Source organism: Salvelinus sp. IW2-2015, linkage group LG1 (assembly GCF_002910315.2).
Source record: "Salvelinus sp. IW2-2015 linkage group LG1, ASM291031v2, whole genome shotgun sequence".
Classification (NCBI taxonomy): domain Eukaryota; kingdom Metazoa; phylum Chordata; class Actinopteri; order Salmoniformes; family Salmonidae; genus Salvelinus; species Salvelinus sp. IW2-2015.
In genome coordinates, this window is record NC_036838.1 from 9,865,867 (window position 1) to 9,887,950 (window position 22,084).

The 22,084-nt window shown below is 42.3% G+C and overlaps 1 pseudogene; it reads left to right on the top strand.

The window, feature by feature from the left end:
* Positions 1-2,503: 2,503 nt before the first annotated feature.
* Positions 2,504-22,084, top strand: part of LOC111956209 (mitogen-activated protein kinase kinase kinase kinase 3-like) — a 95,002-nt pseudogene continuing 75,421 nt past the window's right edge.

Consider the following 22,084-nt stretch of genomic DNA (forward strand, 5'->3'; position numbering starts at 1 on the left):
GTAGAGGTAAAGTGACTATGCATAGATAATAAAAAGAGAGTAGCAGCAGCGTAGAAATGGGGGGGTCAATGCAAATAGTCCGGGCTGTTCAGGAATCTTATGGCTTGGGGTGGAAGCTGTTAAGAAGCCTTTTGGACATAGATTTGGCGCTCCGGTAATTTTTAGGGCCTTCCTCTGACACCGCCTGGTATAGAGGTCCTGGATGGCAGGAAGCTTGGCCCCAGTGATGTACTGGGCCGTACCAACTACCCTCTGTAGTGCCTTGCGGTCGGAGACCGACAGTTGCCATACCAGACGGTGATGCAACCAGTCAGGATGCTCTCGATAGTGCAGCTGCAGAACATTTTGAGGATTTGAGGACCCCATGCCAAATCTTTTCAGTCTCCTGAGGGGGAATAGGCGTTTCCGTGCCCTCTTCACGACTGTCTTGGTATGTTTGAACCATGATAGTTTGTTGCTGATGTAGACACCAAGGAACTTGAAGCTCTCAACCTGCTCCACCACAGACCCGTCGATGAGAATGGAGGCGTGCTCGGCCCTCCTTTTCCTGTAGTCCACGATCATCTCCTTTGTCTTGATCACATTGAGGGAGAGGTTGTTATCCTGGCACCACACTGCCAGGTCTCTGACCTCCTCCCTATAGGGCTGTCTCATCGTTGTCGGTGATCAGGCCTACCACTGTTGTGTTGTTGGCAAACTTAATGATGGTGTTGGAATCGTGCTTGGCCATGCAGTCATGGGTGAACAGGGAGTAGGAGGGGACTGAGCATGCACCAATGAAGGGCCCCCGTGTTGAGGATCAGAGTGTCAGATGTGTTGTTACCTACCCTTACCACCTGGGGGCGGCCTGTCAGGAAGTCCAGGAGCCAGTTGCAGAGTGTTTGGTGTTTAGTCCCAGGGTCCTTAGCTTAGTGATGAGCATTGAGGGCACTATGGTGTTGAACGCTGAGCTGTAGTCAATGAATAGCATTCTCACGTAGGTGTTCCTTTTGTTCAGGTGGGTTATGGGCAGTGTGGAGCGCAATAGAGATTGTGTCATCTGTGGATCTGTTGGGGCGGTATGCAAATTGGAGTGGGTCTGGGGTTTCTGGGATAATGGTGTTAATGTGAGCCATGACCAGCCATTCAAAGCACTTCATGGCTACAGACATGAGTGCTACGGGTCAGTAGTCATTTAGGCAGGTTACCTTGGTGTTCTTGGGCAGGGACCATGGTGGCCTGCTTGAAACATGTTGGTTGCAAAGTGTATACTAGGAGTCAGGAAGCAAGTACAGGGAGTGAATATTTAATAAATAAACAAATATGAAACAATACAAGAAACACGAGTAGTGTACAGACATAAAACACAGAGTCAATAACGCCTACGGAAAGAACCAAAGGGAGTGATAGATATAGGGAAGGTAATCAGGAAGGTGATGGAGTCCCGGTGAGGCGCTGGTGCGCGTAATGGTGGTGACAGATGTGCGTAATAATAAGCAGACTGGTGACCTCGAGCACCGGAGAGGGTGTATACATGACATTGGTATTACAGACTTGGTCAGGGACAGGTTGAAAATGTCAGTGAAGGCACTTGCCAGTTGGTCAGCGCATGCTCGGAGTACACATCCTGGTAATCCATTTGGCCCTGCGTCCTTGTGAATGTTGACTTGTTTAAAGATCTTACTCACATCGGCTACGGAGAGCGTGATCACAGTCGTCCGGTACATCTGGTGCTCTCATGCATGCTTCAGTGTTGCTCGACAGTAAATGAAGTAATTTGATCAAAATAACACTGCAGGGCATTGGAAAAGGTTACTTTCACATTGTGTGGGTGATTGCCTTTGTTTAATATATTTTTGTGCTGTGCATTCCTATTTTCCGATTAATGTAGCCCTAGGGAGTAGGGACAGATCCATCTAGTGACACCTGTTTTTCTCTGGAGGATATTACACAAAGGCAGGACATAAAGGGAAATTAAGAATAAGAGTGATTTGTGATATGGTCAAATGTAATAACGCATTGGCTTTGTATTAGTCATTTTTTCGATCATTCAGTAATAAGGACTTTTTATTGCAAACTTTCCACATGAACAAATTCTTAGTAATTCTGACTCACAAGGCAATAGAATATAATACATTAACACATGATTGTTTGCATGGTTGTTATTTTGTGTGCTTTCCAGTTTTAATGACAAGTAATACATTCTATCAATATTGCTGCCTGATGCAGCATATTATCTATTATATCATAATTATGGATTGATATAATCAAACTCATAAGATCGTTTTTCCAAGTTTATGATCTTCATTTTCCTAATTCTCAAAATCTATGCTATTCTACTCTATTGCACCTCTGGATATTTGTGAGAATGAGAAGAAAGGATCCAGCTGTAATTAAGTAAAGAATGAAACCAAACCAGTCAGACTAAACTCTGGTTTCAGATCAGATCTGTGTCCAGGGCAGACCCCAGCCAGCCCATTCCTTGCATTCCCTTCTTGGACAAGCGAGCTGGCTGCGGCGCACGCGCAGTGTGCAGAGAAGGCCAATGTGAAGTTACAGTGAAGTCAGGCTGTGATTTTTTTTCTGACGTGTTTTTAATATTGTATGTTTTTCGTTATTTGTCGTGTCAGTGTCCCAACAAATATAACGACTGGATAACTAAACCGTGGACCTAAAAATGGCTAACACTTTCGACCTTTCAAGGCGAAATCCGCAAGAGGATTTCGAGTTTATACAGAGAATTGGGAGCGGGACCTACGGAGATGTATACAAGGTAACATGGGATTTTAGCTATACATTGTCTTTTTTGATAAACCATTGATATGTTACAAATAAAGACATTGTTATTAGTAACCTGATTACAATGTAGGAACTTGGAGTAGCCTTCAGGAGTTTAGCCAGTCGGGCAATAACTTGGCAACAGTGGTTGTTGAACTAGTATTTTCAAGCTGTTAGCATGTTTACCAACTCGCTACATATGTGTTCCAATTCACAAAGCCTAACGTAAGGAATTCTACCGGATCTTGTGATAAACGCATACTTATCCCTGTGAAATTCCACGAACGATACTGTTACAATGTTTCAGTTTACTTTCAGTGTTGTCATCGCTATCCCTAGCACAATAATGGACTAAAGGAGTACTAACATTACGCCTTAGAGTCAAAGGACCTTACATGTTCTGTTTCTTCTTCTATGGTATATTGGCGATCGCACAATGTAGTGTGCTTTCCGCCACCTACTGTACGGGATGGAAACAGGACCCCCCCCTCCCCCCCAAAAATAAACGAAACTAAATCAAACAACTTTTCTGATAAAAAATAGAACAAATCTGATCACTGCACAGGCTCAAGGGGAAAGAGGAAGGGCTGGTCTTCTGGTGCCAGTACCTCTTTACAAGTCTTCCGATGTAAAAACTGTCCCAAAAACAGTTTTTCCCGCAGCCACAATAATATCCAGTTTCTTAGACTTCTTTGAGATCTGTGCCGTAGAGTTTATAACTGTGGCAATGAACGCCATAATATCCACCTTTTTAACACACGGTATCTTTTGATTGACAGCAAACATTTACTACAGGCTGTGGTCGGTCCACTACCATGCCTTCACTAGCATCACTTGTCTTCTCTTCTTTTAATCTCCATTTGATTGACCGCTCTAACCTTTGCCACCTCAATCACCTTCTCCCTTACAGAGCACTTTGGGAACTCGGGATCATGATCACCACCACAATTGCAACACCGCCGTCCTTCTACACACAGTAGACGTATACACACAGTATACTCTGTCTGTCTGCATCTCACTTGAACATGGCCAAATCCTTTACAATTCTTACACTGCAATGGTTTGGGGACGAAAGCTCTTACAGCGTATCTTACATAACCAAGCTTCACATGCGTAGGTATTTGCTCTTTATCAAAAAAACAACAGGACCCACAGACTTTCTTCCTTTTCCTCCATTCACCCAATGGGTCAGACGCCGGGGAAACCAACCACACCAGGATTTCTCTTCAGGTATTCAACCTGAACATACGTCGTAACCCCTGAGATGATTCCTTTGACGGGTTCTCTACTCCGAAGTTCAAAACTTCTGTTATTCAGAAGAAAAAAATAAGACCACTCCCTGACAAGCTCAACTTTTCCTTGTGCATACTTCACCATTTTCGACACCTCAAACGGGTCTCCCACGTATGCATCCTTACTCAACAAACGCATCCCAACAAACAAGCAATTAATTATCATTCATATCCTCCACTCCAATTTGAGACAATTTCCTTTTTGTTCCAGTTTTTGATACTACTATTGTCCATTCAGAACATTCATCTTCACCAACTTTGCTCATCGCGGTGCTTGATTCAACCTCAGCAACCACTTCTGCCTTCTTACCCTCCTCTGTCCCCTCCCACGTGTTCTGTTTAACCCTTCAGACCCCAATATACTTCTAGAATGCTGCTGTAGATTACTGACAATTTAAGATAAAGTTAACATTTCAAACAAACAGACATGGCTCAAAACAAAGAACAAATTACAATAACAAGTCATTAATTATATATATATATATATATATATATATTGCACACAAAAGTATGTGGACACCCATTCAAATTAGTGGATTTGGCTAGTTCAGCCACACCCGTTGCTGACAGGTGTATCAAATCGAGCACACAGCCATGCAATCTCCATAGACAAACATTGGAAGTAGAATGGCCTTACATCGTCATAGGATGCCACCTTTCCAAAAGTCAGTTTGTCAAATTTCTGCCCTGCTAGAGCTGCCCCGATCAACTGTAAGCTCTGTAATTGTGAAGTTATATGGAATGATGAATCACGCTTCACCACCGACAGACGAATCTGGGTTTGGCGGATGCCAGGAGAACGCTACCTGCCCCAATGCATAGTGCCAACTGTAAAGTTTGGTGGAGGAGGAATAATGGTGTTGGGCTGTTTTTCATGGTTTTGTCTAGGCCTCTTAGTTCCAGTGAAAGTACATTTTAACGCTACAGCATACAATGACATTCTAGATGATTCTCTGCTTCCAACTTTGTGGCAGTAGTTTGTGGAAGGCCCTTTCCTGTTTCAGCATGGCAATGCCCCCGTGCACAAAGTGAGGTCCATACAGAAATGGTTTGTCGAGATTGGTGTGGGAGAACATGACAGGCCTGCATAGAGCCCTGACCTCAACCCCATCGAACACTTTTGAGATTAATTGGAACGCTGACTGCGAGCCAGGCCTAATCGCCCAACATTAGTGCCCGACCACTAATGCTCATGTGGCTGAATGATAGCAAGTCCCTGCAGTAATGTTCCAACATCTAGTGGAAAGCCTTCCCAGAAGAGTGGAGGCTGTTATGGCAGCCCATGATTTTGGAATGAGATCTTCGACGAGCAGGTGTCCACATACATTTGGTCATGTAGTGTATGACCCCTCATTCATGTCAGTAGGAATAACACTCATTTTGTATTCCGTTGTGTAAAGACACTATCAAAAAACGATTAACACTCAATACAACAAAAAGCAGAGTATTTAAATTGTAGTAAATTACTCACAAAAAATGTACCAAGTATAATACACTGCTCAAAAAAATAAAGGGAACACTTAAACAACACAATGTAACTCCAAGTCAATCACACTTCTGTGAAATCAAACTGTCCACTTAGGAAGCAACACTGATTGACAATAAATTTCACATGCTGTTGTGCAAATGGAATAGACAAAAGGTGGAAATTATAGGCAATTAGCAAGACACTCCCAATAAAGGAGTGGTTCTGCAGGTGGTGACCACAGACCACTTCTCAGTTCCTATGCTTCCTGGCTGATGTTTTGGTCACTTTTGAATGCTGGCGGTGCTTTCATTTGTGGCCTGCTGGAGGTCATTTTGTGCTCCTCCTTGCACAAAGGCGGAGGTAGCGGTCCTGCTGCTGGGTTGTTGCCCTTCTACGGCCTCCTCCACGTCTCCTGATGTACTGGCCTGTCTCCTGGTAGCACCTCCATGCTCTGGACACTARGCTGACAGACACAGCAAACCTTCTTGCCACAGCTCGCATTGATGTGCCATCCTGGATGAGCTGCACTACCTGAGCCACTTGTGTGGGTTGTAGACTCCGTCTCATGCTACCACTAGAGTGAAAGCACCGCCAGCATTCAAAAGTGACCAAAACATCAGCCACGAAGCATAGGAACTGAGAAGTGGTCTGTGGTCACCACCTGCAGAACCACTCCTTTATTGGGGGTGTCTTGCTAATTGCCTATAATTTCCACCTTTTGTCTATTCCATTTGCACAACAGCATGTGACATTTATTGTCAATCAGTGACAGTTTGATTTCACAGAAGTGTGATTGACTTGGAGTTACATTGTGTTGTTTAAGTGTTCCCTTTATTTTTTTGAGCAGTGTATATTATACTTGTACAGTGGGAAGAAAAAGTATATGAACCCTTTAGAATGACCTGTATTTCTGCATGAATTGGTCATAACATTTTATCTGATCTTCATCTAAGTCACAACAATAGACAAACACAGTCTGCTTAAAAACTAATAACACACAAACAATTATAATTGTTCATGTCTCTTTTGAACACACTGTGTAAACATTCACAGTGCAGGTTGGGAATCCTTGGATTTAATACAGGTTGACCCTCCTTTGGCAGCAATAACCTCAACCAAATGTTTTCTGTAGTTGTTGATCAGACCTGCACAACTGTCAGGGGGAATTTTGGACCATTCCTCTTTACAAAACTGTTTCAGTTCAGCAATATTCTTAGGATGTCTGGTGTGAACTGCTCTCTTGAGGTCATGCCACAGCATCTCAATCGGGTTGAGGTCAGGACTCTGACTGGGCCACTCCAGAAGGCACATTTTCTTCTGTTCAAGCCATTCTGTTGTTGATTTACTTCTGTCTTCTGGGTTGTTGTCCTGTTGCATCACCTAACTTCTGTTGAGCTTCAATTGGCGGACATATAGCCTAACATTCTCCTGCAGAATGTCTCGATAAACTTGAGAATTCATATTTCTATAGATGATAGCAAGCTGTCCAGGCCCAGAGGCAGCAAAGCAGCCCCAAACCATGATGCTCTCTCCACCCTAGTTTACAGTTGGGATGAGGTTTTGATGTTGGTGTGCTGTGCCTTTTTTTCTCCACACATAGTGTTGTGTGTTCCTTCCAAACAACTCAACTTTAGTTTAGTCTGTCCACAGAATATTTTGCCAGTAGCACTGCGGAACATGCAGGTGCTCTTTTGCGAATTTCAGACGTGCAGCAATGTTTTTTTTGGACAGCGGTGGCTTTGTCCGTGGTGTCCTCCCATGAACACCATTCTTGTTTAGTGCTTTACGTATTCTAGACTCATCAACAGAGATGTTAGCATCTTCCAGAGATTTCTGTAAGTCTTTGGCTGACATTCTAGGATTCTTCTTAACCTCATTGAGAATTCTGCACTGTGCTCTTGCAGTCATCTTTTCAGGACGGCCGCTCCTAGGGAGAGTAGCAACAGTGCTGAAATTTCTCCATTTATAGACAATTTGTCTTACCGTGGACTGACTTTTAGAGATATTTTTGTAACCCTTTCCAGCTTTATGCAAGGCAACCATTCTTAATCTTAGGTCTTCTGAGATCTCCTTTGTTCGAGGCATGGTTCACATCAGGCAATGCTTCTTGTGAATAGCAAACTCAAATTTTGTGATTGTTTTTTATGGGGCAGAGGCAGCTGTAACCGTAATCTCCAATCTCGTCTCATTGATTCAACTCCAGGTTAGTTGACTCCTGACTCCAGTATGCTTTTGGACTAGTCATTAGCCTAGGGGTTCACATACTTTTTTCAACCTACACTGTGAATTTTTAAATGTTGTATTCAATATAGACAAGAAAAATACAATTTGTGTGTTATTAGTTTAACCACACTGAGTTTGTCTATTGTTGTAAGTTAGATGAAGATCAGATCACATTGTATGTCAAATTTATGCAGAAATCAAGGTAATTCCAAAGGGTTCACATACTTTTTCTTGCCACTGTACATATTATTTACATATAAATAGAACAATTATCCAACATTTGACCAGAGGACAATTATTCAGAAAGTATTTCAAAACCCACACAAAGTATGCTATTTGATTGACAACGATTCTTACTTCTGTAACAATGTAAAAATTCAAAACTATTCAGAGACTATTTCAAAATGTGGGTAACCTCTCTCAATAATATTTAGTATAGACCAGGCCTGACACAAAATGTAGAAATAGTAGCCTATTTCAACAACAGTTCGGTGAATGCAACAAGTATTAGATAGAGAAGATACAAAACACAACTGTTCCAGAGACAATAAAAGATTTGTAGGAGAAATTCATATTTCACACTGTCACTTTAGTATTGGCATTTAGCCTACACCATGTCATGGTACTTCTGGAAGCTCTGCACCAGCCTGCAAAGTGGCACATAACACGTAGAGTACCCAAAAGAGATTTCTACACATCTCCTACTCTTTGCCCTGCGTCCACTCCAGATGCACACTCTCTTGCGCCCTTCAAACTTCACCTGCTTTCAAATGAGTTACAACTCAGGCCTCCCCTCTTCCTGCTACTGTAGCCATATCACAAAGTGAATGCACAAGTTGCATTTTGAACATCCTTCAGTGACCAGCTCCTGGGGTTTCTGGGAAGGGGCCTTTGCAGAGTCTCCCAAAATGTACGCATTTATGATGGCAATGTTGAGCATCCCCCAAAACACATACTTCCACCATTTCCTGCCTGTGCATCCAACATTGTATTAGCTCCTCAGTTGGTCAAGATGGTCAACCCCGCCCATTGTCTTGATGTAATCCATTACAAGGTCTGGAACAGACAAATCCGAAACCACTGTCGCTTTAGTCCTAGGCTGTGTGACAGTGGCAAATAGGCTCCCATTCCACACACACATTCTCTCTCTAGCCCCATAGCTATAGCAAGCAGCTTGTGACATTTCCATATGAATTACATTGGTAGAAATAAGACAAAACAACCAACTAGTTAGCTGACTATATACAGCTTAACACGGCAACTATTTCCATGAGATAGAGAGCAGTCATTCTAGCTCCACCGCTGAAACCTACAGTGCTTTCAGAAAGTATTCAGACCCCTTGACTTTTTCCGAATTCTGTTACGTTACAGCCTTATTCTAAAATTTAATAAATAGATTTGTCCCCTCATCAATCTACACATAATACCCAATAATAACAAAGCAAAAACGGGTTGTTATTAAATGTATTACAATTAAAAAACTATCACATTTACATATGTATTCAGACCCTTTACTCAGTACTTTGTTGAAGCACCTTTCGCAGCGATTACAGCTCTGGCTGGGCCACTCAAGGACATTCAGAGACTTGTCCCGAAGCCACTCCTGCGTTGTCTTGTCTGTGTGCTTCGGGTTGTTGTCCTGTTGGAAGGTGAACCTTTACCCCAGCCTGAGGTCCTGAGCACTCTGGAGCAGGTTCTCATCAAGGATCTCTTTGTACTTTGTCCGTTCATCTTTCCCTTGACCCTGACTAGTCTCCCAGTCCTTGCCGCTGAAAACCATCCCCACAGCATGATGCTGCTACCACCATGCATCACCGTAGGATGACACCGTGTTTCCTTGAGACGTAACGCTTGGCATTCAGGCCAAAGAGTTCAATCTGTTTCATCAGACCAGATAATCTTGTTTCTCATGGTCTGAGAGTTTAGGTGCCTTTTGGCAAACTCCAAGCAGCCTGCCGTGCCTTTTACTGAGGTGTGGCTTCAGTCTGGCCACTCTACCATAAAGGCCTGATTGGTGGAGTGCTGCAGGGATGGTTGTCCTTCTGGAAGGTTCTCCCATCTCCACAGAGGAACTCTGGAGCTCTGTCAGAGTGAGCATCCCTGACCAAGGCCCTTCTCCCCCGTTTGCTCAGTTTGGCTGGGCGACCAGCTCTATGTAACGGATGTGAAATGGCTAGCTAGTTAGCGGGTACGCGCTAATAGCGTTTCAATCGGTTACGTCACTTGCTCTGAGACTTGAAGTAGGGTTGCCCCTTGCTCTGCAAGGGCCGCGGCCTTTGTGGAGCGATGGGTAACGATGCTTCGTGGGCGACCGTTGTTGATGTGCGCAGAGGGTCCCTGGTTCGCGCCCGAGGTCGGGGCGAGGGGACGTACTAAAGTTATACTGTTACATCTAGGATGAGTCTTGGTGGTTCCAGATAGGGCTGGCCATATCATATCATATGGTCTTTTTAAAATGTATGATGGTATTTGACGGTATTTTATGTTTTGATTAATAAAAGTTCTAAATTTGCTTTGAGTAGTGTGTGACCCTAGGGTGGTAACACATATATTCTAAATTATTTCAATTTCTTTCTCCATTCGGATTGTTTTATACTGTTCAATTCAACTTCAACCTAAAATAATTTCCTGCATTTCCATCAATTTCTGCATTTCCTGCACTCATTTGAGATAATTTCCGCAGCTGCATCCTAAGGAAATGTTTATTATGATTCTGTATTAGAATATAAGTAATGTGGGCACTTTGAAAACAGTGCTGCTTGATATGACAACGAATGAAAATGCCATGGACGAGTTATTGTAACAGGGTAGAAGCAAAGTGATGTTCAGTGTTTCCTAGGGACCCTATAATCTTTGCTACATTAAATCTTTATTCATATAGCCAACATATTCATGCTTCGCCTATTCCTCTTTGATTTAGAAGATACTGTTGTACAAACAACATGCTGATTTAAGCCTCCACCAGTGCTGGGATTATCAGGCTGTATTAGCTAGCTACGTTTGTTCTGACTCGGTACTTCTATTAGCTAACATACGCTAACTCCATTCCGTACAAATGTGCGCAACCGCGACATTCAAACAGGCTGCAAAGAAAACTAATGGGACTGTAGCGACTGTGGTTGACATCAAATCTGGGTGTTAACTACGTTTATATTCAAGCGTTGATTGACATGGTAATGGCTCTAGTATTGGAGAAAAGTTGAAAAAACGGACCCCTCCGACGCTGTACGTTACATCGTGACGTGTATGGCGTAACGTACAGCACACATAAAGCAACTCATTCTGTCTTACAGCTTCTCTCACCAGGTGTAGCACTTCTCTCACCATTTAAAAATCATCATGACTCTCAAAAGCCGTTGTTTACTTCTGAAGATCACTTTAGCACCGCCCTAAAAACCGACTCAAATTCGACACAAACCTTGAAATAGGTATGTATGACACATATATTAAACTCTTTATAGTGTTTTATTTACATTTTAGAGGCGATAAGTTGGACAGATCGAGTGAAAAAAGCAGTTTCCCCACACGACATCTCTCCTTCTGTCTATCACGCAATAGGTTTCGCTTCCTCCCGCCATTTTTAAAAATACCCGACGGAGCTCATTGCCTTCTTGAATCATGCAGAGATGGTTATCATGAAGGTCTCTTGTCATTGATTTTTTTGGAAAGGGAGAAATTGTGCTTTACAATGGTATTGATATTTCAGTTGATGGAAGTGTTACATTTTTTGGGTGCTAAAATAAGGTCAATTGTATGAACCAGCGCGATGTACGAAAGTGAGTTAGTTCACGTTAGTTAGCTAGCCAGCTAACTAGAGATTAGCATTAGTGGCTAACACGATTTAGCTCAACTTGCTTAGAAAATACAAACTAGCAGTTTGCAGATGTAAGAAACACAAACGAATATTGTAATTATAGAACGCCATTGGGTTTATATTAAGATCAAAGTGGAAACAGCATCGATGTGATGAATATTGTTGCATGTGCTGTATACCATGCAGACTGAATGAAAGTGTCTCGTGGTCAAGTAACTACAGGGTGGGACTAGGTCTGTGTGGAAAGCGGCATGGAGAGAGAGAGAGCGGAGAGGGATGACTCAAGTAGCGGAGTAAACTATAAAAATGGACGTTACACACGGCGTATCACATTTAACAAACCAAACATTAAAATACCGTTATAGAAGGTAAAGTAAAAACCCAAACCGGTCCGTGCATAAATACCGGTATATAGTAAAATACGGTATACCGCCCAGCCCTAGTTCCAGACTTCTTCCAAATAAGAATGATGGAGGCCACCGTGTTCTTGGTGATCTTCAATGCTGCAGACATTTTTTTTGGTACCCTTTCCCGGATCTGTGCCTCGTCACAATCCTGTCTCGGAGCTCTACGACAATTCCTTCGACCTTAAGCTTGGTTTTGCTCTGACATTTTTATTTATTTATTTTTTTTAAATTTTATTTCACCTTTATTTAACCAGGTAGGCTAGTTGAGAACAAGTTCTCATTTGCAACTGCGACCTGGCCAAGATAAAGCATAGCAGTGAGACAGACAACACAGAGTTACACATGGATATAACAATAAACAGTCAATAACATGGTAGAAAAAAAAGAGAATCTATATACAATGTGTGCAAAAGGCTGAGGTAGGCATAAATCGAATAATTACAATTTAGCAGATTAACACTGGAGTGATAAATCATCAGATGATCATGTGCAAGAAGAGATACTGGTGTGCAAAAGAGCAGAAAAGTAAATAAATAAAGCAGTATGGGGGTGAGGTAGGTAAATTGGGTGGGGAGTTTACAGATGGACTATGTACAGCTGCAGCGATCGGTTAGCTGCTCGGATAGCAGATTTTTAAAGTTGTTGAGGAGATAAAAGTCTCCAACTTCAGAGATTTTTGCAATTCGTTCCAGTCGCAGGCAGCAGAGAACTGGAAGGAAAGGCTCCAAATGAGGTTTGGCTTTAGGGATGATCAGTGAGATACACCTGCTGGAGCGCGTGCTGCGGGTGGGTGTAGCCATCGTGACCAGTGGAACTGAGATAAGGCGGCACTTTACCTAGCATAGCCTTGTAGATGACCTGGAGCCAGTGGTCTGACGAAGAACATGTAGCGAGGGCCAGCCGACTAGGGCATACGTCGCAGTGGTGGGTCGTATAAGGTGCTTTAGTAACAAAACGAATGGCACTGTGATAAACTGCATCCAGTTTGCTGAGTAGAGTATTGGAAGCTATTTTGTAGATGACATCGCCGAAGTCGAGGATCGGTAGGATAGTCAGTTTTACTAGGGTAAGTTTGGCGCGTGAGTGAAGGAGGCTTTGTTGCGGAATAGAAAGCCGATTCTTGATTTGATTTTGGATTGGAGATTGTTTGATATGAGTCTGGAAGGAGAGTTTGCAGTCTAGCCAGACACCTAGGTACTTATAGATGTCCACATATTCTAGGTCGGAACCGTCCAGGGTGGTGATGCTAGTCGGGCGTGCGGGTGCAGGCAGCGAACGGTTGAAAAGCATGCATTTGGTTTTACTAGCGTTTAAGAGCAGTTGGAGGCCACGGAAGGAGTGTTGTATGGCATTGAAGCTCGTTTGGAGGTTAGATAGCACAGTGTCCAAGGAAGGGCCGGAAGTATATAGAATGCTGTCGTCTGCGTAGAGGTGGATCAGGGAATCGCCCGCAGCAAGAGCAACATCATTGATGTATACAGAGAAAAGAGTCGGCCCGAGAATTGAACCCTGTGGTACCCCCATAGAGACTGCCAGAGGACCGGACAACACGGCCTCCGATTTGACACACTGAACTCTGTCTGCAAAGTAGTTGGTGAACCAGGCAAGGCAGTCATTAGAAAAACCGAGGCTACTGAGTCTGCCGATAAGAATATGGTGAATGACAGAGTCGAAAGCCTTGGCCAGGTCGATGAAGACGGCTGCACAGTAATGTCTTTTATCGATGGCGGTTATTATATCGTTTAGTACCTTGAGCGTGGCTGAGGTGCACCCGTGACCGGCTCGGAAACCGGTGCACTGACATGCACTGTCAACTGTGGGAGCTTTATGAGACAGCTGTGTACCTTTCCAAATCATGTGCGTGCAATCAGTTTAATTTACCAAAGATGAACTCCAAGTTTCAGAAACATCTCAAGGATGATCAATGAAAACAGGATGCCCCTGAGCTCAATTTCAAGTCTCATAGCGAAGGGTCTGAATACTTATGTAAATAAAGTAATTTCTGTTATTTACTTTTAATACATTAGCAAACATTTCTATAAACCAGTTTTTTTTTCTTGTTTTTTTTTCACCTTTATTTAACCAGGTAGGCAAGTTAGGAACAAGTTCTCATTTACAATTGCGACCTGGCCAAGATAAAGCAAAGCAGTTCGACACATACAACAACACAGAGTTACACATGGAGTAAAACAAACATACAGTCAATAATACAGTAGAAAAATAAGTCTATATACAATGTGAGCAAGTGAGGTGAGTAAGGGAGGTGAAGGCAAAAAAAAGGCCATGGTTGCAAAGTAAATACAATATAGCAAGTAAAAACACTGGAATGTAGATTTGCAGTGGAAGAATGTGCAAAGTAGAGATAGAAAATAATGGGGTGCAAAGGGCTAAAATAAATAAATAAATACAGTAGGGAAAGAGGTAGTTGTTTGGGCTAAATTATAGATGGGCTATGTACAGGTGCAGTAATCTGTGAGCTGTTCTGACAGCTGGTGCTTAAAGCTAGTGAGGGAGATAAGTGTTTCCAGTTTCAGAGATTGTTGTAGTTCGTTCCAGTCATTGGCAGCAGAGAACTGGAAGGAGAGGCGGCCAAAGGAAGAATTGGTTTTGGGGGTGACCAGAGAGATATACCTGCTGGAGCGCGTGCTACAGGTGGGTGCTGCTATGGTTTTGGCTTTGTCAATATGGGATATTGTGTGTAGATTGATGGGAAAAATGAATTTAATCCATTTTATAAAAAGGCTGTAACGTAACAAAATGTGGAAAGGGTCTGAATACTTTCCGAATGCACTGTATATCTGCTGTATACTTATTTCACTCACCTCAATGTCATCGCTTTTCAAAGTGCAAGGACGTGTGCGGATCCATACCACCAACCAACATGGATAAAGCCTCTTTCACAGTGAAAGGTTGTGTCTGCCTTGACACTTGTCTGCCTTGTCATTTTGAGTAATGAAGTTTTTTTTTTTTACTTTGAAAAGTGAAATGACAGCATACCCTATTTCTGGTTGATGACAACAGCCATGTGAATACAACAACTGGTTGTTAGCAAGTAAATTTTGCGATATTGACACAAATATTTTTGTTAGAAAAACAAGGCTGTTCACAGCCGCTATAGGAATTTAAAGAAAGGCCGTCTGCGGCCACTATGGGTTATAAAAGGCAAATTGGTCATGGAAGCCAAAACAGCCAAATATTCCATCTAAATGGGAATCGATTCTCAATTGTGGTATGGCTCTAGAAACATAAATCCCTCTACTTTCATATCACATATGAGTAATTTCACAAATGTAAAATACACAGTTGCATCCGATTAGTATTTTTCAGTGACAACATGTTTGTGGCGTGTTCGGAGACGCAGATAGCTAATTAGCATAGGTAGCCCACTCTGTCTTCATTCTCTTTTCGTAAACAAGCGCTGTAACATGAAAATCAAATCAAGTTTATTTTATATAGCCCTTCGTACATCAGCTAATATCTCGAAGTGCTGTACAGAAACCCAGCCTAAAACCCCAAACAGCAAGCAATGCAGGTGGCAAAATATGGCAATGTTTTGCCACCAATATGGCAATGTGGGAACCCTAACCTTTAAAGATGTGTATCAATATATACAGTTGAAGTCGGAAGTTTACATGCACCTTAGCCAAATACACATTTAAACTCAGTTTTTCACAATTCCTGACATGTAATCCTAGTAAAGATTCCCTGTCTTAGGTCAGTTAGGGTCACCACTTTATTTTAAGAATGTGAAATGCCAACATAATAGTACAGAGAATGATTTATTTCAGCTTTTATTTCTTTAAACACATTCCCAGTGGGTCAGAAGTTTACATACACTCTATTAGTATTTGGTAGCATTGCCTTTAAGTTATTTAACTTGGGTCAAACGTTTCGGGTAGCCTCCACAAGCTTCCCACAATAAGTTTGGGGAATTTCGGCCCATTCCTCCTGACAGAGCTGGTGTAACTGAGTCAGGTTTGTAGGCCTCCTTGCTCACACACGCTTTTTCAGTTCTGCCCACAAATTTTCTATAGGATTGAGGTCAGGGCTTTGTGATGGCCACTCCAATACCTTGACTTTGTTGTCCTTAAAACTTCTTAGGGATAGGCCCCATTTTTCTCAATTTCCTGTCTGAATAACGTGCCCAAACAACAAAATCTTGGCTGATTTCTTTTGATTTTCCCATGTCAAGCAAAGAGGCACTGAGTTTGAAGGTAGGCCTTGAAATACATCCTCAGGTACACCTCCAATTGACTCAAATGATGTCAATTAGCCTATCAGAATCTTCTAAAGCTATGACATCATTTTCTGGAATGTTCCAAGCTGTTTCAAGGCACAGTCAACTTAGTGTATGTAAACTTCTGACCCACTGGAATTGTGATACAGTGAATTATAATTGAAATAATCTGTCTGTAAACAATTGTTGGAAAAATTATTTGTGTCATGCACAAAGTAGATGTCCTAACCAACTTGCCAAAACCATAGTTTGTTAACTAGAAATTTGTGGAGTGGTTGAAAAACAAGTTTTAATGACTCCAACCTAAGTGTATGTTAACTTCTGACTTCAACTGTATCTATTTATATCTCTCTCTCGCTGATATGAAAGATAAGGAACTGTTATATTTAACAATGTACAGTGTATATATCAAGATGGACAGGAAAAGTAGTTTACAGATGATGACATTAGTTTTCCTATTGTTACATTCACAGTAGCCTATCTTTAATAAATTGTATTTTCAGGCCCAAGAAAACAATAGCTCAAGGGGCTCCCAAAGATAAAAATGCTGGCTTACACGGTTAATGGTTTCTCAGTTTTAACTTATTATGTGAATGTGGGTCATGGTTTGAAATGCACCCCAATATTTTTTCTGCTTAATCTTTGGCTAAGCTTGAATATTTTAAAAAGACTTCTAGCCTACTTTGTTTTTCTATCCCTTATGAAAGGTGCTTAGATGACTGGCCATATAATGAGTTTCTATACATACTTCAACGTTGGGATTCAACCCACTCGTCGATCTTTTCATTCTGAAGGCTTTAGCTTACAAGCACCAGAGTGGACAGTTAGGCCAGAAAATGAGCTACTACACCAAAGTAAGTTGGCCCATATCACTTTAAGTTACCAACAGTACACACTAAACCGTCCCTCTTGATTTACATTTGTTTCTTACTTTTTTTCATGAAATACTTTTTCAATTTTTTTATTTTATTTAACTAGGCAAGTCAGTTAAGAACACATTCTTATTTACAATGAATGCCTACCCTGGCCAAACCCGGACGACACTGGACCAATTGTGCGCCGCCCAATGGGACTCCCAATCATGTCCGAATGGGATACAGCCTGGAATCGAACCAGGGACTGTAGTGACGCCTCTGTGCTTAAGCACAGACAAAGGATATCAAGGATCTGGAATAATTCTGTATGTAGGAATGGTCTAAGAATCCCTCCCAATGTGTTCTCTAACTCTTATAACATTTTAGAAAAAGTCTCCGTGCCCTTATCCTTGCAAGGTGGAAACAGGGGTGTCAATCATTTTGACCCCTACCGTTTTTGAGGAAAAATAATATTACTTGTTGAACAAAATCTCTTTCTCTGGGCAATTGTATTAGTATAAAATAATATAATTTCTGTTGCATACAATATAGCTCAGTATTTTCATAATTGTATACAGTCGTTCTTGTTAAATATTTTGATCAATAATTTCGGATCCCGCTGCATGGCGCTTTTAGACAAAAATGCGAAGTTGATCACCAAAATAATTTGAAGTGCATTTTATTATTAATATATTGACAAAACCCAGTTGACGACATTTAAAAAAAAAAACTGCCTAGGTCGAGTTGCTATTCAAAATGCAGAAATAATGAAAGCCATAATTGTTCCATTTATCTGTTTTATTTGCCTATACCAATTTCATAGCTGCTGGGTTGTTTTCAGTCATCAGCATCATCTATGCAAGTGAGAACATTTGCTAACATGGGAATGTATCCTACCTATATGTGTTCACATTCCCGAAAACATTTGCATGAGTGCAATACCAAGACTAAGGAGGCTCAAGGAGGCTTTGTAGTGGTGATTTATCTAGCTGCAACGTGAAAGCATTTTGCGCTCCAGGGAAAAAATTCCCCTAGGTACAGCTCTAGGATCAGCTGCCCATCACCCAATCCTAACCTTAACCATTAATGGGGAAAATGCTCAACTGACCCAAGATCTGTGTCTAGGGGCAACTTCACCCTACTCCCTGTGGCTGCATTTGGCTCCATAAGATTGATCATCATCTATCATCCTTGACTTTAAGATAGCATTTTTTCACATGCAAAAATGTTAACGAAATGTCTGAGTTCCTCCAGTGTTTTTTTGTGGGTAGGAGGACTTGGCTGTTCCAGGCAGTGTGCAACTTGGTAACAACACTTCACTTGAAGTGTGTCATACTGTCGTAAGAATGACGGGACAAGTACAGTAAACAAATCAACGTTTATTTGTCACATGCGCCGAATACAACAGGTGTAGGTAGACCTTACAGTGAAATGCTTACTTACAGGCTCTAACCAATAGTGCAAAAAAGGTATTAGGTGAACAATAGGTAAGTAAAGAAATAAAAACAACAGTAAAAAAGACTGTGAAAAATAACAGTAGCGAGGCTATATACAGGCACCGGTTAGTCGGGCTGATTGGAGGTAGTATGTAGATATGGTTAAAGTGACTTTGCATATATGATAAACAGAGAGTAGCAGTAGTGTAAAAGAGGGGCTGGTGGGTGTCGGGGAAACAATGCAGATAGCCCGGTTAGCCAATGTGCGGGGGCACTGGTTGGTCGGGCCAATTGAGGTAGTATGTACATGAATGTATAGTTAAAGTGACTAGGCATATATGATAAACAGAGAGTAGCAGCAGTGTAAAAGGTTGTTGTCCTGTCACCACACGGCCAGGTCTCTGACCTCCCTATAGTCTCCCTCTCGTCGTTGTCAGTGATCAGGCCACTGTTGTGTCATCAGCAAACTTAATGATGGTGTTGGAGTTGTGCCTGGCCATGCAGTCATGGGTGAACAGGGAGGACAGGTGAGGACTGAGCACCCGCCCCTAAGGGGCCCCCTTGTTGAGGATCAGTGTGGTGGATGTGTTGCTACATACCCTTACCACCTGGGGGCGGCCCGTCAGGAAGTCCAAGATCCAGTTGCAGAGGGAGGTGTTTAGTCCCAGGGTCCTTAGCTTAGTGATGAGCTTTGAGGGCACTATGGTGTTGAATGCTGAGCTGTAGTCAATGAATAGCATTCTAACATAGGTGTTTCTTTTGTCCAAGTGTGAATGGGCAGTGTGGAGTGCAATAGAGATTGCATCATCTGTGGATCTGTTGGGGCGGTCCGCAAATTAGAGTAGGCCTAGGGTTTCTGGGATAATGGTGTTGTGAGCCATGACCAGCCTTTCAAATAATTTCACGGCTACAGACTTGAATGCTGCGGGTCAGTAGTCATTTAGGCAGGTTACCTTAGTGTTCTTGGGCACTAAGTTGTTACTTGCCTCAAAACAAGCATAGAAGTAATTTAGCTCGCGGCTGTGCTTCCCTTTCTAGTCTGTAATAGTTTGCAAGCCCTGCCACATCCGACAAGCATCAGAGCCGGTGTAGTACGATTCGATCTTAGTCCTGTATTGATGCTTTGCCTGTTTGATGGTTCGTCGGAGGGCATAGCGGGATTTCTTATAAGCTTCTGGGTTAGAGTCCCGCTCCTTGAAAGCGGTAGCTCTACCCTTTAGCTCAGTGCGAACGTTGCTTGTAATCCATGGCTTCTGGTTGGGGTATGTAAGTACAGTCACTGTGGGGATGACGTCATCGATGCACTTATTGAGGAAGCCAGTGACTGATGTGGTGTACTCCTTTTAAAATGTTATTTAACCTTTATTTAACTAGGCAAGTCAGTTAATAACAAATTCTTATTTACAGTGATGACCTACCGGGGAACAGTGTACATAGGCAGAACGACAGATTTTTACCTTGTCCGCTCTGGGATTCGATCCAGCAACCTTTAGGTTACTGGCTCAACACTCTAACCACTAGGCTACCTGCCGCCCCAAAACAGTCCTGTAGCTTAGCATCTGCTTCATCTGACCACTTTTTTTTATTGACTGAGTCACTGGTGCTTCCGGCAGATTAGCCACTCGTCGCCGGATCCTTACAAGGCACCCCGATCTCATTCCGCGATATCTCATTCCTGCGAATAACGGGATGAGGGCCTTGTCTGGAGTAAATCCCTCTCGTCCAACTCATTAAAGTTCAAGGTGAGTCATTAAAGTTCAAGGTGAGTAACCGCTGTTCTGATGTCCAGAAGCTCTTTTCGGTCATAAGAGACAGTAGCAGAAACATTATGTACAAAAAGTTACAAACAATGCGGAAAACAAACAAAATAGCACACGGTTGGTTAAGAGTCCTAAAACTGCGGCCATCCCCTCCGGCACCATCTTCACTCAATTTAACTGTTATCGTAATGGACACCATAGCAGTTGTTTGCTAACAAATGGCTTATAATTAGTAGCTCTACTCAGTATAAACTGGGCGATATGGCCAAAATATCACGTATTTAAAAAAAAATTGGATGGTATTTTTGTTTTTGAATAATAAAAGTTCTTAATTTGCCACGTAGGGCTGCATGATATGGGTCAAAAAACTAGGCCTTATTATTAACCAAATGTTACAATTGCGATTTGACTTGCGATTTAGATTAAAACACTTGGGTAAACTGTTGGAATCATGGAAATACACTGAACAAAAATTGAAATGCAACAATTTCAAAGATTTTTTCTGAGTTACAGTTCATTTAAGGAAATCAGTCAATTGAAATAAATAAATTAGGCCCTAATCTATGGATTTCACATGACTGGGAATACAGATAATGCATCTGTTGGTCACAGATAATAATACAAAAAAAGTAGGTGTGTGGATCAGAAAACCAGTCAGTATCTGATGTGACCACCATTTGCCTCATGCAGTGCGACACATCTCCATCGTATAGAGTTGATCAGGCTGTTATTAATTGTGGACTGTCGAATGATGTCCCTCTCCTCTTCAATGGCTGTGCAAAGTTGCTGGATATTGGCGGAAACTGGAAAACACTGTTGTACACGTCGATCCATAGCATCCCAAACATGCTCAATGGGTGACATGTCTGGTGAGTATGCAGGCCATGGAAGAACTGGGACTTATTCAGCTTCCAGGAATTGTGTTCAGATCCTTGCGACATTGGGCCGTGCATTATTATGTAAAAAAATTAGGTGATGGCGGCAGATGAATGGCACGATAATGGGCGTCAGGATCTCATCACCGTATCTCTGTGTATTCAAATTGCCATCAATAAAATGCAATTGTGTTTGTTGTCCTTAGCTTATGCCTGCCCATACCATAACCCCTGTTCACAATGTTAACATCATCTCACCGCTCTCCCACACAACGCCATCTGCCATCTGCACAGTACAGTTGAAACGGGGATTCATCTGTCAAGAGCACACTTCTCCAGCGTGCGAGTGATCACCGAAGGTGAGAATTTGCCCCCTGAAGTTGGTTACGATGCCAAACTGCAGTCCAATCAAGACCCTGGTGAGCACGCAGATGAGCCTGAGACAGTTTGTGCAGAAATTCTTCGGTTGTGCAAACCCACAGTTTCATCAGCTGTCCGGGTGGCTGGTCTGAGACGATCATGCGGGTGATAAAGCCACATGTGGAGGTCCTGGGCTGGCGTGGTTACACATGGTCTGCGGTTGTGAGGCCAGTTGGACATACTGCCAAATTCTCTAAAACAACGTGAAGGTGGCTTATGGTAGAGAAATTAACATTTAATTATCTGGAAACAGCTCTGGTGGGCACTCCTGCAGTCAGCATTGCAATTGCACGCTCCCTCAATTTGAGACATCTGTGGCATTGGGTTGTGTGACACTTTTATTGTCCCCCGCACAAGGTGCACCTGTGTAATGATCATGCTGTTTAATCAGCTCATTGATATGCCACACCTGTCAGGTGGATAGATTATATTGGAAAAGGAGAAATGCTCACTAACAGTGATGTAAACAAGTTTGTGCAAAACTTCTGGGACCTTTTATTTCAGCTCATGTAACATGGGACCAACACTTTACATGTTGCGT